The 13,258-nt window shown below is 41.1% G+C and overlaps 1 long non-coding RNA gene across 1 annotated transcript in view; it reads right to left on the reverse strand.

Annotated features, from left to right (window-relative positions):
* The window catches only part of LOC142931004 (uncharacterized), a 51,433-nt gene that overhangs the window by 19,314 nt on the left and 18,861 nt on the right, over positions 1 to 13,258 (reverse strand). The gene's annotated exons all lie outside the window — the stretch shown is intronic.

A 13,258-nucleotide genomic window follows, 5' to 3' on the forward strand; every position in this document is an offset into this window, starting at 1 on the left:
GTCGGAAGCAGATTCTCCCAAGCTAGTGTTGCTGGTGGGACAGGCCAAGCGCATTACGTAATTGTGTTTGCAGGTTGGGACAGGGAGGAAGGAACAAAGAGTAGAGAGTGAACAGGACAGTGCTAATTAGACAATTACTCTGTCCCAGAGGGTATCTGTATATGTGTGTTCATCTTTGTCGTTGTGTGTTTGTGTACAATTACTTGCATGTGGGTGGCTTGATCGTGTCTAAAAAGAGTTGGTGAATGTTGGGAAATAACTTTGAAGACATTACTGAGTTTTTTTGCGTGGGCATGAAAAGGCATACATGACCTGAATCTATTTCTACTTGTGTTGTATTATACTCGTCGTATTAATACATTTATGGGTCCTGCACTCTGATGGCAGAGTCCACATTAAACATAGATAAACATAGTAGAGGTGTTAAGCTTGGTATACAATTTAATGACATAGCTGAAACACATCACAATCTTTGGCTAAACATGTTTATCAATATATAGTATATGCTGTATGTAATAAGGAAAACACATGCCATGTAATGCACTCTTTGTGGGTTTTACCATCATATATCAAATCGAGGTGGGTAAATGATATTGACACATTCTGGATCAACGAAATATCTCCACTGTTGGGCTCCACAAGACTTTGGCTTTTTAGCCCCAAGGTCAGAGCCGTTAAGCCATCACTAAGCTGGCCATATGTCAGGTCTCTTGCCCCTCAAAGGTCTTCTTTTCTCCCTGTGGGGTCCTTGCAACTGTGATGAGCACTACCAACAGAATCAAGTAAAACTAGTACCTAATTTAAGCTTAAGACGTTCATTTAGATTTTAAAAAAATGCTTTATACATTTTTATTATTCTTTATCACTCGGCTAAATGTGCAGCTTCACAGAAATGAGAAAAAAACATCAATCTATGACCAAATCACCCTGAATGTGCTGAATGTCATGATAACTCAAAAGCTAAGTAGGGTTTAGCCTGGGTAGTACTTGTATGGGTGGAAACTAAAGCATGCCAGAACTAGGCGTGGGGTTGCGAGGTGACCGTGCCAAATGTCACCCCCTCGTATTGCATAGTTCGTTTTCTCTGGGATCTCTGGTTTCCTCATTGAATGCAGCCAAATTCTCATTTATGGAACTAGTCAACATTGATGGAACTAGTCAACATTGATGGAACTAGTCAAATATCCCAATGCAGAAACCTCTTGAAAGAGTCTTAAGAGTCAGCGAGGCTTTCCTGTGTAATAAAATATGATTATTATTACATACTGAAACATGACAGATTCTTCGGTGGGGAAATGCTGAGGACCAAACTGGTGGCACGGAATACCCAAGCAGTGCTCGATGGCAGCTCAATGTCTTTACAAACCCCATTTGATAAGTATTTCAGCACTTATAATCCAGATTACATTATCAACAAAAGTACATTTTCCGTACAGATTGACAGATCTTCATATCCACTAACAGTATTTTAATGGGATTATCAAGCAATACAACAAATACAAGTGAATGCTCGCTCACTCTGACAAATCACGACTTGATGAAGGCCTTTCTACAGCACCATTGGTCATAGGGGTTGTTGACAGTACATCACACTGGTCGGTACATGTTGGTCAAATTGGGGAGGCTCTCAGGATCATTTCAGATATCACTCGCTGCTGTAGCTGGGAATCGAACTTAGGTTACCAGGTTCATAGTGCAGTAAGCCAGCCACTGAGCCACCGCTCCTTTTAATGGAATAAGTAATTACTGATGCATTTACCACCCTGCTAACTTGCAGATCATAGGTTTACAATCGCAATGCTAATTCGTCGGGACCTTGATCTATTAATTTGTGTGACTTTTAGCTAATGACAGCATCAGCCATAACTTTCTGGTCCAGCTGCAGGAAATCTTTAGGCGTGTAGCCATGCCCAGGGAATATGAAATAGCACCACAGCAAAACGGTTGGCACCTGCCCTCCTGGACCATTCTAACTGCTCTGCAGCTGACTCCTAACACTCCACTTTGCTGCCGGTATACACCAATGAGTTGCGGAACCATCTCTGTTTAAAGTCTAGTTTATCGCACTGCGAAGTTGTCTTTGTACGTTGCGTGAATGACGCTTTAACTGTTACAATGCCTCATCCACAGAGGGGTGGAAACAACTGACAAAAAAGTTGATTTAATTTCAAAACTTTGAATAAATGGTAATTTTTTCTCAAACAAAACGCTACTTTCTTAACAGTTTGTCTGATATCTTTCCTTAAAACTAATTGATGTTTTACGTTACAACGTTGTGCTGTCTCGTTCATTTTAAGTCGCGATGAGAGCGAGGACACCACACATGGCGGTTGGTTGGGTACCGTGGGAATTTTCATCATGGCATTACGAGAAACTTCATCGGTTATTTACATTTGCATGTAGGTGTGATTTTTCGCAGTTTGCCGAGTCTTAGTCATGTGAAAAACGTGAGCATTTATAGGAATGTCACTAGTTTTTTTGAAGTATAATAGTGCAAGTTTTGAACCAAAAATACTTTTGCATTATTTAGTTAAATTGAACAACTTTTTTCGTCACGAAACATTTTTTAAAATAATAATTACTGGAGTTTTCACAACATTTTTAAATCAGACATTGCAACTGGGAAAGACATCCTTACAAAAATGACATAGAACTATTTGTGCAAAACAGTACTGGGTTTGTTTTTTAAAAATATATTAAATAGAGGAAAGCCCGCTGAGATTCAACGGTCATACATTTCTTCAAGGACTTGCCATATTTTGTCACCCCTCAATAATTCTCCCTACATGCATATCAGTTGTACGATTTTGAATGATGCATGTCTCCTTCACATGTATTTTATAAATGGTGGGGAGTATAAGCAATGCCATGGCCTTTTCGACAAATTATTTGGGCAAAAGGCAAACCTAAGAGACAAATTCTAACCCATATTCCGCAAACTATGTATCCTATGCTTTCATTTGACTCCTCGTTCACTGAAATTAGTGAAGCAGTCTCGTTGAATTTCTTGGACAAATGTGCATAGAGATTAGCCACTCTTTTAATAGATATAAATATATCGTCTATCGCCGCTTGTGCAATAGATATGGACGTAACATAAAGTACTTGAAGCGTTTTTTGAGCAGGTTTCAAATATCAACATTAAACAAAACGTTTTCACTGGCAATGTGCTATCTCCAGGAGTTGTAACGGAGCAGCAATACAATGCGAAACACCTCAGATTGTATTTTTTTATGACATTTTGTTGGCGATTCTTGAGAGGTGGAAATTTAATATTGGTTGGAAACTATTGACATATCCGGAATCTGATAATTATGGCATTTGTAGATGTTTATTAATACACAGCCTCTTTGTAATCAGGGTGGATAAATTAATCACTTAATGTTGTGTTAAGCTCACGATGCGTGCGTCACAGTGCATGTGTAAGAATAAATATTTATTATTTTATTGTTTCCCTTCTACGTGACTTTACCGAAAGAACCAAGAATATGAATATGTAATGGTTTAACATCACCCTTGCAGCCACTGGAGGCACTACCATTAACCACAGTGTAAACAAAATAATCTCGACGTGAAACATAACCCTAAATCACAACAGTTCATCACATTTCCAGCGGGTGGGGGTGGTGAATGATTCCGTCTCTATTTTCTGCTATCATGTCCTGGTTATTAGAGGCACATGGTACTCGTGAACTCTTGCGTGAAGCCCTACGAGACAAGGATCAGTACCATCATGCCTTGGCACTTTTTGTTTTCCAAGGCCACGAAACACCACGGTGGATAATCAAAATTTATGTTGGGTTATTAGAGATTAGCATTAAACCCTGACCAATTGTTTGCCAGATTAGGCTTAAGCATTTAACTTTTAATTGCATACACATGTCGAAATATCAATGAAAAATAAACATGATAAAAGTTCAAAAGTCAAGGGTTAGAACATCGGAATGATTGATATTGTGCTGTTCACAGGAATATGTTGGGATGCACGTTAGGCTCGGCCCTCGCTCATTTATTTTGCTTGGGATGGGCCGCTGGCCTTGCAGGAGGCACGTGGTGTAGCGTATTGTCCCCGCCTGTGTGCGGGTGAACGTGAGCCCTCTGTGCTCAGCGCCGACGAAAGTGGCATGAGGTCATTTGTTGACAAAACAGATCTGGAGCTCGCAATGGGAGCCCCCGCCCCTCCACACCCCCTTAGGAAATCGTTTGGGTCTGCGAGCTTGGGAGTTTTGTTTTCTTGTTGGTGGACAGGCTGTGGACTCGACAGTAGTACTCATTCGCGCGTTTATCCCTGTCATTTCTGTGCCGTTATATATTTTCACCGTTGTGGCATTGCCATTTGAAAGAAATATTGACATACAAACGTTTAGTCGGATAATGCGAACTATAATAATGCTATGCACTTGTTGTACAACTTATTTTTTTAATGAAAATTTTAAATGTTAACAAGCATCCAATGGCACCAAATTGCTCGCTTTAAAATTGTCTTATAGTCACATTTTAAAATAAACGTATCCGAGAGCGTGACCACCACAAGAAGATGGAGTGATGGAATCAGCTTGCGTGCGGGCGCTAGGAGGACTATCACGTTGGAAGTTTCACGAGGAATGGCAGAGGCTTGGGGAAATTCTTCATCCAGCAGTGGATTGCCCTTGGCCAATGATGATGGTCAAAGAAAGAATAATAATAAAGTGTTTCAGTTACAGCATCACAAAGCGCCGAAACCATAATAATATAAGCAGACGTGTGTGTGTGTGTGTTGTGTCGAACTGTCAATCAGTTGTCACGGCCGTGTTTGGTCTGGGAATTTGAGACATGATCTCCTGCTGCTCGTCTGTTAATGTGGCAGAGCGGTTTCTTTTTTTTTAGTGAGGGGGGTGAGGGAGGGGGGTTTGTTCATGGTGACAAACATAAACACGTTCCACCTATCAAATTCAACCGTTTAGACTTAATGCATGCGCACCTTGTTCAAATAATCCACGCGCAAATTACTCAAGTTGCTCGGATAAGTTCTTGTAATGGCCCCCACAAAGGGAAACAAATGTGAGTTGAAGTCTGGGTCACGGCTGATTATGTGTTCGGCATCACGGGATGGTCAGAGCGTATTGACAAAACACCCTCGCAGCTGGTCACTGCTATGTGCAGCCTCGGGAACAGGTGAAGAAATATTTTTGTGTTACTCCACCTCCCCTTTTTCCCGGGGTCCCTGTGCGGTAGAAATATATCGAAAGGTGCTGCAATGTCTTTCTCACGCCGCTGACGGTGTAAGGGCCTCCACTGGAGGGAGCTCTAGAGGACTCCTCCACAGTGTACTTTGGCCTCCTCTTCCATGCTGTCAGATGTCTTGGAAGAGGTGGGAGTGCCCACACTTGAACCCCAACCCCATGCGACCGGGCGATTGACTACAGTAATTACGGTGGGCCCATTGGCATCGCTAGGAGGATAGCGGTGGGGAGGGGGGGGTTTAAGAAACTTGCCCATTGTTGAAGTACTGCAGTGTCAAAACAACCCCGATGACTGACACAGCATGGGGAGGCCTTCATCCAGCAAAATGGATCGACAGAGCTGTACACTATTATCATTATTGATCTGATATAAACCATCATGCGAGCTACTGCTTTTGGCTAGCCATGGAACAAAGACGGTCACGGCATCGCGCGCTTTCAGATGAGCTCCTGCGGCTGTCTGGAACTCCCTTCCGATATTAGGAAGTCACTGGAGTTATGTTTTTTTGTGTTTAGTTTGCTGTCCTTCGCCCGCACCTCCGATTAGCACGGTTGGCTACGTACTGTGCGAAAGACGTTCAAAATGCATGCATGATCATTTAGAGAATAATCTGTTTCTATTTCACAACTACACATTCATATACAGTAATACCTCCATATACGATGTAGATGCGTTCCTGGAGCTTCATATATTGAAACTTCGTATATTGAATCATTTATAACAGTCGTCCTATGAGGATGCTTTCCAAGCCTTCGTAACTTTCCATGGAATACGATAAACACTTCGCAACTTACCATTCATATTGTTAAACAAAGACAATTTATTTTTAAAACAATAATATTATATTTTATACTGTAGAGTATTAAAACAAAATAAAAACCGACGTAAATCAAAGATACACAGTGGACTACAAAGTGTCTTCAACGTAGCTTCGTACATGGTGCGTTGCTGCACACTGATTGGCCGAGACGGATGTAAAGAAGCATTCTTGTGACCAAGAATGCTCAACGCTCTAAGATCCACATCTTATTACAATATATTTACGTAGCACTGTAGATCGTCGAAGGTATTTTTTTTAATTCATGCATGTCAGCGTATTCCAAAGTTCGTCATACCGAGCCTTTGTTTATCGAATATATGCATATCGAGGTATTACTGTACATGCACACATACACACTAGAGGTGAATTCAGTATGTCGATTGTTGTGCAAGATGAAAGTTGCGTTTTGAATATTGCAACATTTAAACTTGCCACGACTACTATGGGATACTTCTGTGCTGAGATGCAATGCAATCCCATGGGCCAATCTGCAGGAAAGAAATACTTTGAGGTAAAAATGGCCAATTAACATAGTTTTCGTGTAAAAGCAGGTACTTAATACAATATATGGTTTTGTAAACTGTCACTATAATGGTCCAATAAATATGACAATCATGAGTAAAATTCTGAATTTTTGCTAACAGTCTTGGTGAGGGAAAAAACCATGTTGGCATTTGGCACTACATCAGAGGGGCACGGGTATAACCTTGAGGGCACAATCTTGAACCCTGCTCGTTTGCAATGCATTTGCTAATTTTCGCAAAAAACAGCAACCATTTCAAAAACGCATATTTTGGGGTAATTATTTGCAAATTCACATCTGCAAGCAACCATTCAAAACAATGTACTTTCATTACATTACTTTGTCACTTAAACTTCACAAACAATTTTCAATTGTGTTCATCATTCAAGGCGTAACATGCGGTGTTAAATATGAAAAGCTTTAGCATGCTTTGCTTTATGTTTTTGCCACGTAGAGATGATGGTGACTTCTGCAATGACACACTCGCATAGTGCTGTAAATCAGGACATTGGACAGGGGGTTCGTATATTGTGAGAGATCATCATGTGCTTGATATGCCCACCTGCAAAGCTAGAAATTGGCTGGTAAATAGAAGGGCAGTAAGTAGTTCTCTTGCCTCTGCATACGGATATTTGCATATTAACCCCATATATGCTTGGGGTTAATTCAGACAGTACATTCTTTCCCTGCACCCAAACATTCTCACGTTCAATCCAGTACATGAGCTGATCTTTATTGCTCTATCTTCATGACGGTGGCATTCCTTCACCAGTCTCATCCATGTGTCCTGCCCAAGCCCACTTGCTTTTAACATTTAATATGAGGTCTATAATTTGTATTTGTTTCCTGATCAGATGTTTTTCCTCTTTCTGTCTTGAAGAAAACAAATACTACAAAACGCTTCAGGAAAAAAAAGTAGCACTCTGATTAAGACAGTAAGTTCACTTGAAGACTCGATACACTCATTTTTGCTTTGTGATTCATACATTGTTTATTTTGGCTTAGGTCGTATAGGCATGACGTCATGTATTTTACTATAACCCTCCACCACCCGACAGAGCAAATCAAATCAAGTCGACACGTGGGCAAATGTGCTCATTGATTCGGGTTTTCAGCAAAAATGTAATGTTGAATAGCAAGCAAAATTTGACAATTTTATGACAATTTGCTGGAAATTACATCCAGCATAATCAGCTGTAAACAAACGCTCAGCCTTCCTGTGTTTGCATTTTATGATGATAACTTATCGGCCCAGTAACATGGACATCGACTTTATATTCTTCAGCAATCGCCATGGATTACACCATTGCTCCTTTATGGTCAATTAAAGAAGTTCCATTTGGTGGGTCGCCAATAGGAGCTGACCAATTGGGGACATTTGTCCTCACTATAGGAATCTGGGGGAGTGGTGGTGCAGCGGTTGACTGTTCTATGAAACTGGTGACCTGAGTTGTATTCTCAGGGACGGACATCAGATGTAAGATGTGACGTCAGCACCGGTTCTTGCTCACCAATATGTCCTGACAAGCATGGTGAAGTATGGTCAAAATAACCCTCATCACCAACATGGTACAGGGAGACCTTCATCCAGCGGTGGATTGGCAAAGGGCTGGAAATAATGCAAGCTCCACGGTAGTGAGATGTTAACTGCCTCGCCTGGTACATAGCAGGGCGTTGGTTCGACACCTGTATATTTGGAGTGTGTATGTTCTCTCCGTGGTCGCTATACATTTCCACGTGATAAGCCATTTCGTTGAGCTATAATTTGTGGCCAGGTCGCTTCTGAAAAAGAGCTATTATATAGCTTAGTGGGCTTTACCAGGAAAATGAAAAATAGTGGTTAAAAAAAAAATTGCTCAGGACCACCACTGGGAGATGAGCACTTCACCATGCTCTCAAGTGAGTGTGGTAACTCTTGCTGTTTACTATATATAAGTGCTTTGTGAACAGACCGTGTAACCCATAACGATGCAATGCCCGATCCACAAATACAAAGGGGACATCACAGCGATACACTCCGCTGCTCCTGACGCGGTTGTCCGGCTTCACCACCTGAATGTGAAATTGTAAGTTGTTGCTCTGCATCTACATCAGCCATACGAAAGAAGAAGTGCTTAGAATGTTCTATATTTTATGCTAAATTAACAAATTACCCCAAACGAGATCCAGACTGTGTAAGCGAATTTTTTTCCCAGCTCACTCATTTTAGTGCACAGAAACATGCTGTTAAGGATGCATTGTGGTCAGGGACTATGGTTCACGCCAAGCACATTTTCCTACATCTCTGGCATCTTCAGATGCCTCGGATTCAGTCGATATGCTTAAGGGCATTGTCAGCCAATCTGGGCCACTCTTAACAGAACTGAAAAGCAACACAAAAAAGCAAACGGATGGAACAGGAAGCATAAATGTCCCCGCTGAATAAGGTTTGTTTGTGTGGGCACGTGCAATGCTTGTGCGTGGGATGTTTGTGCGTGGGCGTGCAGGTTTGTGTGTGCGCATGTGTTTGTGTGCCTGTTTGGTGTTGGCTTTATGAATTATATGGGGGCAGCATTTGCTCCCCCGAGTCATCCCAGTGGGAACTGAATTAGTGACGATGTGGCTGGTTTATGCTCACCTCTTCCAGGTGTAATTCCTCATTCTTTGAACGAACCGAGAGAAAAAAGTTAATATAGCTGCTTAATATATATATATTTTTTACAAAACTTGTTACATTGTGCAAACTAAAGAACCTATCAGTTTACATTGCTAATGTGCAATGTGTGAAACATTAGTTTAGCACTAAATATATATAAATAATGTTTACCAACTCTAAGAATTGAATAACGAAAGTGCAGGCGTTAATATTTATGGATCTTTGTTCACCATGCTCAACATTGAAATTTTCAAGGGATGCTTGATTGGTCTTATAGCTTAATGGGATATCACACAGCCCTTTTGTTAATCCACTGCTGGATGAGGGCCTCCGCACACCATTTTTGTCCTGAGGGTTACTTGACCATACTTCACAAGGCTTGTCGGTGCGAACTGATGAAGGCAATTGGCGTAGCATTATTCGCTCAATAGTAAACGAATGCTTTTGTGGATAAATTCAATCCAGATGATGGTGTCACTTGATTGTCCTTTAACCCACCGCTACTGCATTCAGAATGCCCCTGCGTGTCTTATTAATGGCCCATTCCTATTAATTTGTATTTTGACGAGCACTCGTAAACAGATGATTATGAATAGACACAGGATCGCACGGTACATTAAAACGAAGACATCAAAATTAACCTCCGCATTTTTGGTTTATCCCAGCCACGTTAAAATGCACCCATAACGAACACAAGTTCATGTTTGCGGGAAACCCCGCGGCTCTGCGAGGTAAGGGGAGATTGGCTTCCCGAGTCTTCATTGTGCTCGGCCATGTTCTGCCCCTTTGATGTCATAAACTGCTGTGCCTTGCCCATATATTTTGCCTTAGGTAAGCCAAAGATTAAATAATATGAGATGTTTATTGAAAAGAAATAGCCATATTAACTAACACGGCTTGGGGTTGCTAAGGCGTTCCCCCCCCCCCCCCCGGTTCCTTTCTTGTTTTTGCCAAGCCGTAATATGCAGGCCATGATATAGAAGGTTTTGATTGCACAGAAAAACCACAGTCTATTAGGGTAGCTCTAAAGAAGTGAATAATTATTGTGAAGCACTGGCCTCTAACGTTTCACAACGTTTGGTCGGCCCGTTTATGTTTGTGCTACTTTTTTGCAAGAATTTTGGAGCCGAAAGCCAACATTCACTGGGGTGGCTGTGTTTGAGTGTGAAGTGAAATTACACGCGTTCACCAGGTACATTTCCATTAATGAATGGTAAAGTGCCTTAAGATTGCCTTTTGGTTTTGCTAACCCATGTTCACACGACCAAAGATATGAATGTATAGGGCCGCATCTGGATCCTTTGTGTGTGTGTGCGTGCGCGCACTTGTTGAACCAAAACCAATGGATCCGTTTGGTGTTTCAGAGGTTGTGTTTTGTTAGATCCAATAAATTAATGTGTATATTCATGTAAATGGTATGTAGGCATGGTTATTGCACTGGGCTGCAATTACAGCGATCAAGGCCTAAGCCACTAGCCATGCGTATCAGAAGCTATTGGTATTGGTAACGAGAATCACCCCCCCCCCAACTCCGCGCCTTGGTTGACTGATTAATAAATAAATTGCAAAATTCCTTCTGGGTTGCGTTTTCGTAAGTGCTGAGAAGACAAAATGTGACCGGATGTACTGTTGGCTGGCTTGCCCCATCCTGCGCTAGGCTGGTCATTATAGGCACTTCCAGCACCTCATGAATGAAACAAGACTCAAATGGGAATGTTTATTTGTGCGTATGGAGTGGTGGCACGGTTATTGACACACCACATTTCAAGCCCAGTGACCCGAGTTTGATTCCTGGCCAGAGTTCGAACATCAGTGACGATGGAGATTTGAACCTGTCCTGGGAATCGCATAAGTTGACTCAGTCTTAAACGAGGAACTGGTGCGGCACAAACATGGCCCCAGGGGAGGCCATATAGGGATTCATTGTAAATGTGGCTCTCTTTCTGGTATATCCTAAATTGAAAATATCTTCCAAGCAGCCCTTGTTGGGCCAATATATATAAAATATGTACATGTATCCACGCACTGCATAGTCACATTACCAAGTGAACTGTATTGCGGTTAGGTCGTCTATTTTGTTGCTTTATGAGTTTCAATTCCTGGCACAGCTTAATTAATTGGCGAGCGATATATGAACCAGTCCTGGGTCTCCTTTAGCCAACCCATACTGACCAACGTGGTGAAGTATAGTAAGACAACCCAAATGAATGACACAGAGTGGGGAAGATTTGAGTCAACAGTGGATTGACAAAGGGCTGTAAATTATTATCTGAAATGTACTATAAAATGTAGTACATAATATCGAAAGGACTGCATATGTAGGTGTTGAGTTATGCATGTTAACAGTCTGCAGATTTTATTTTTACAGGATATATATTTTAATAGGATCGAATTCATCTAGAGAACACACATTTCTTCACCACTAGGCACAATTATGTTTTCAAAGGAAATATTTACACTTTATAAATATCGACAATTGTTCTGTATAACAAGGCATAAACAGAATGCCTTCTTGATAGTTTTTTGTTCTACAATTATGGTGCAAATACCAAATGTATACATCCTAACAGTGGTACCAGTGTGACTTTCAAATACCAGATATTTCACATCGGTTTACTACATCACCGTCAAGAAGCACTTTCAGCCTCTGCAGTGCATTTTTTGTTAATTTAAAGTTTTGATGAAATTGCACACCAAACTGAAATGTTACAAATTCCATTGGTCAGTCTATTTTGAAAATGATTTATTTATGAAAAAAAACGCCTCTTTGCTAAAAAAAAAGGCAAACACGATGTAAGGAAATGCCGAAATAAATGTGTAAAACTATGTCTGCATTCCTTTTGAAAAATGGCACAATACATCATCACTAAGCAGTGCTTTGTAATCTACCGATGTGGAGATTGAGCTCTGCTTACATATCCAGACTGACAAGTGCATGCAATAAATAATGAAAATAGCAGCATGACTAAGAATGCAGTCATTGGTGCCGGTGCTGTGAGCACAAACTACCTCTCTGCCGACAGGCGCCCGCAAACACAGCCCTATGTGGGGGTTTCCCACTGTAAGAGCCGCTTTAAATGATTAATTAGGCTCTTAGCGTAATGGTCAGCTTTGAGCAGGTGTGTACACATGTGCCATTTAGGAACTGGCTCAGCCCACAAGAGTCTGATTACTCTGTGCCCTGTGCCGCCCTGTTATTCTTGGGCAAATTAGTGAACAAGCGAAGAATTAATTAAACCCGCTAAACCCCAACACTAAAGCTAACAACGGTGACTTCACGAGATAACTGGTCTCGCTTCACGCCCGCGCACCAATGTCATGGTGAGGGCTCTCTTCGTTGTTTTACAAATAACCAGCTGATGATTTTGACGAACAAAAAAAGCATTTGCCATATGAGTAATGTTAATGGTCACATCATGACTTAAGAGATCTGAGGAAATGTTTTAAAAGACAAATTATGGGGGTGATGAACCTTAACTGAAAGTTGAATTGCAAAGTAATGCGCAAAAATATAACATGTTAAAATTAGTCCAGATCAATGCGCCATATGAGGATTATATCAGAATCAGAATACTTATTTATACTGGAGGAATCTGATGAGCTATAAAGCTCTTTCACAGATGTCCAATAGGGGCAGGTCAGAACGTTACAACAATAAATAATACACAAACACGATAGGAGGGCAAAGTTTAGGAAATGTAAACAAATCACCTTAAACATACAAATACAATGAAACTATTATTTTTATCTTAACAGGTAAAGCCCACTGAGCTATTAACTTATTTTTCAGAAGGGACCTGGCCACAAATGATAGCTCAACAAAGTGGCTCCTCATGTGGACATTTATAGCAGCAAAACAATCTAAATCTAAGTGCACGTTTCTAAATGTGGAGGAAAATCGGAGGACCCAGAAAAAAAAATGCACGCAATCACGGGGAGAACATGCAAACTCCAAATGTACAGGCGTCAGGGTCCGGATCGAGCCCCCAACCTGGTACGTACCAAATAATGGCAAAATGTAACTGAATTACTGTTGGTATTTATTTGTAATTCAGGT

This window comes from Petromyzon marinus, chromosome 3 (assembly GCF_048934315.1).
Source record: "Petromyzon marinus isolate PM22_M1 ecotype Great Lakes invasive population chromosome 3, UKy_Petmar_22M1.pri1.0, whole genome shotgun sequence".
NCBI lineage: Eukaryota > Metazoa > Chordata > Hyperoartia > Petromyzontiformes > Petromyzontidae > Petromyzon > Petromyzon marinus.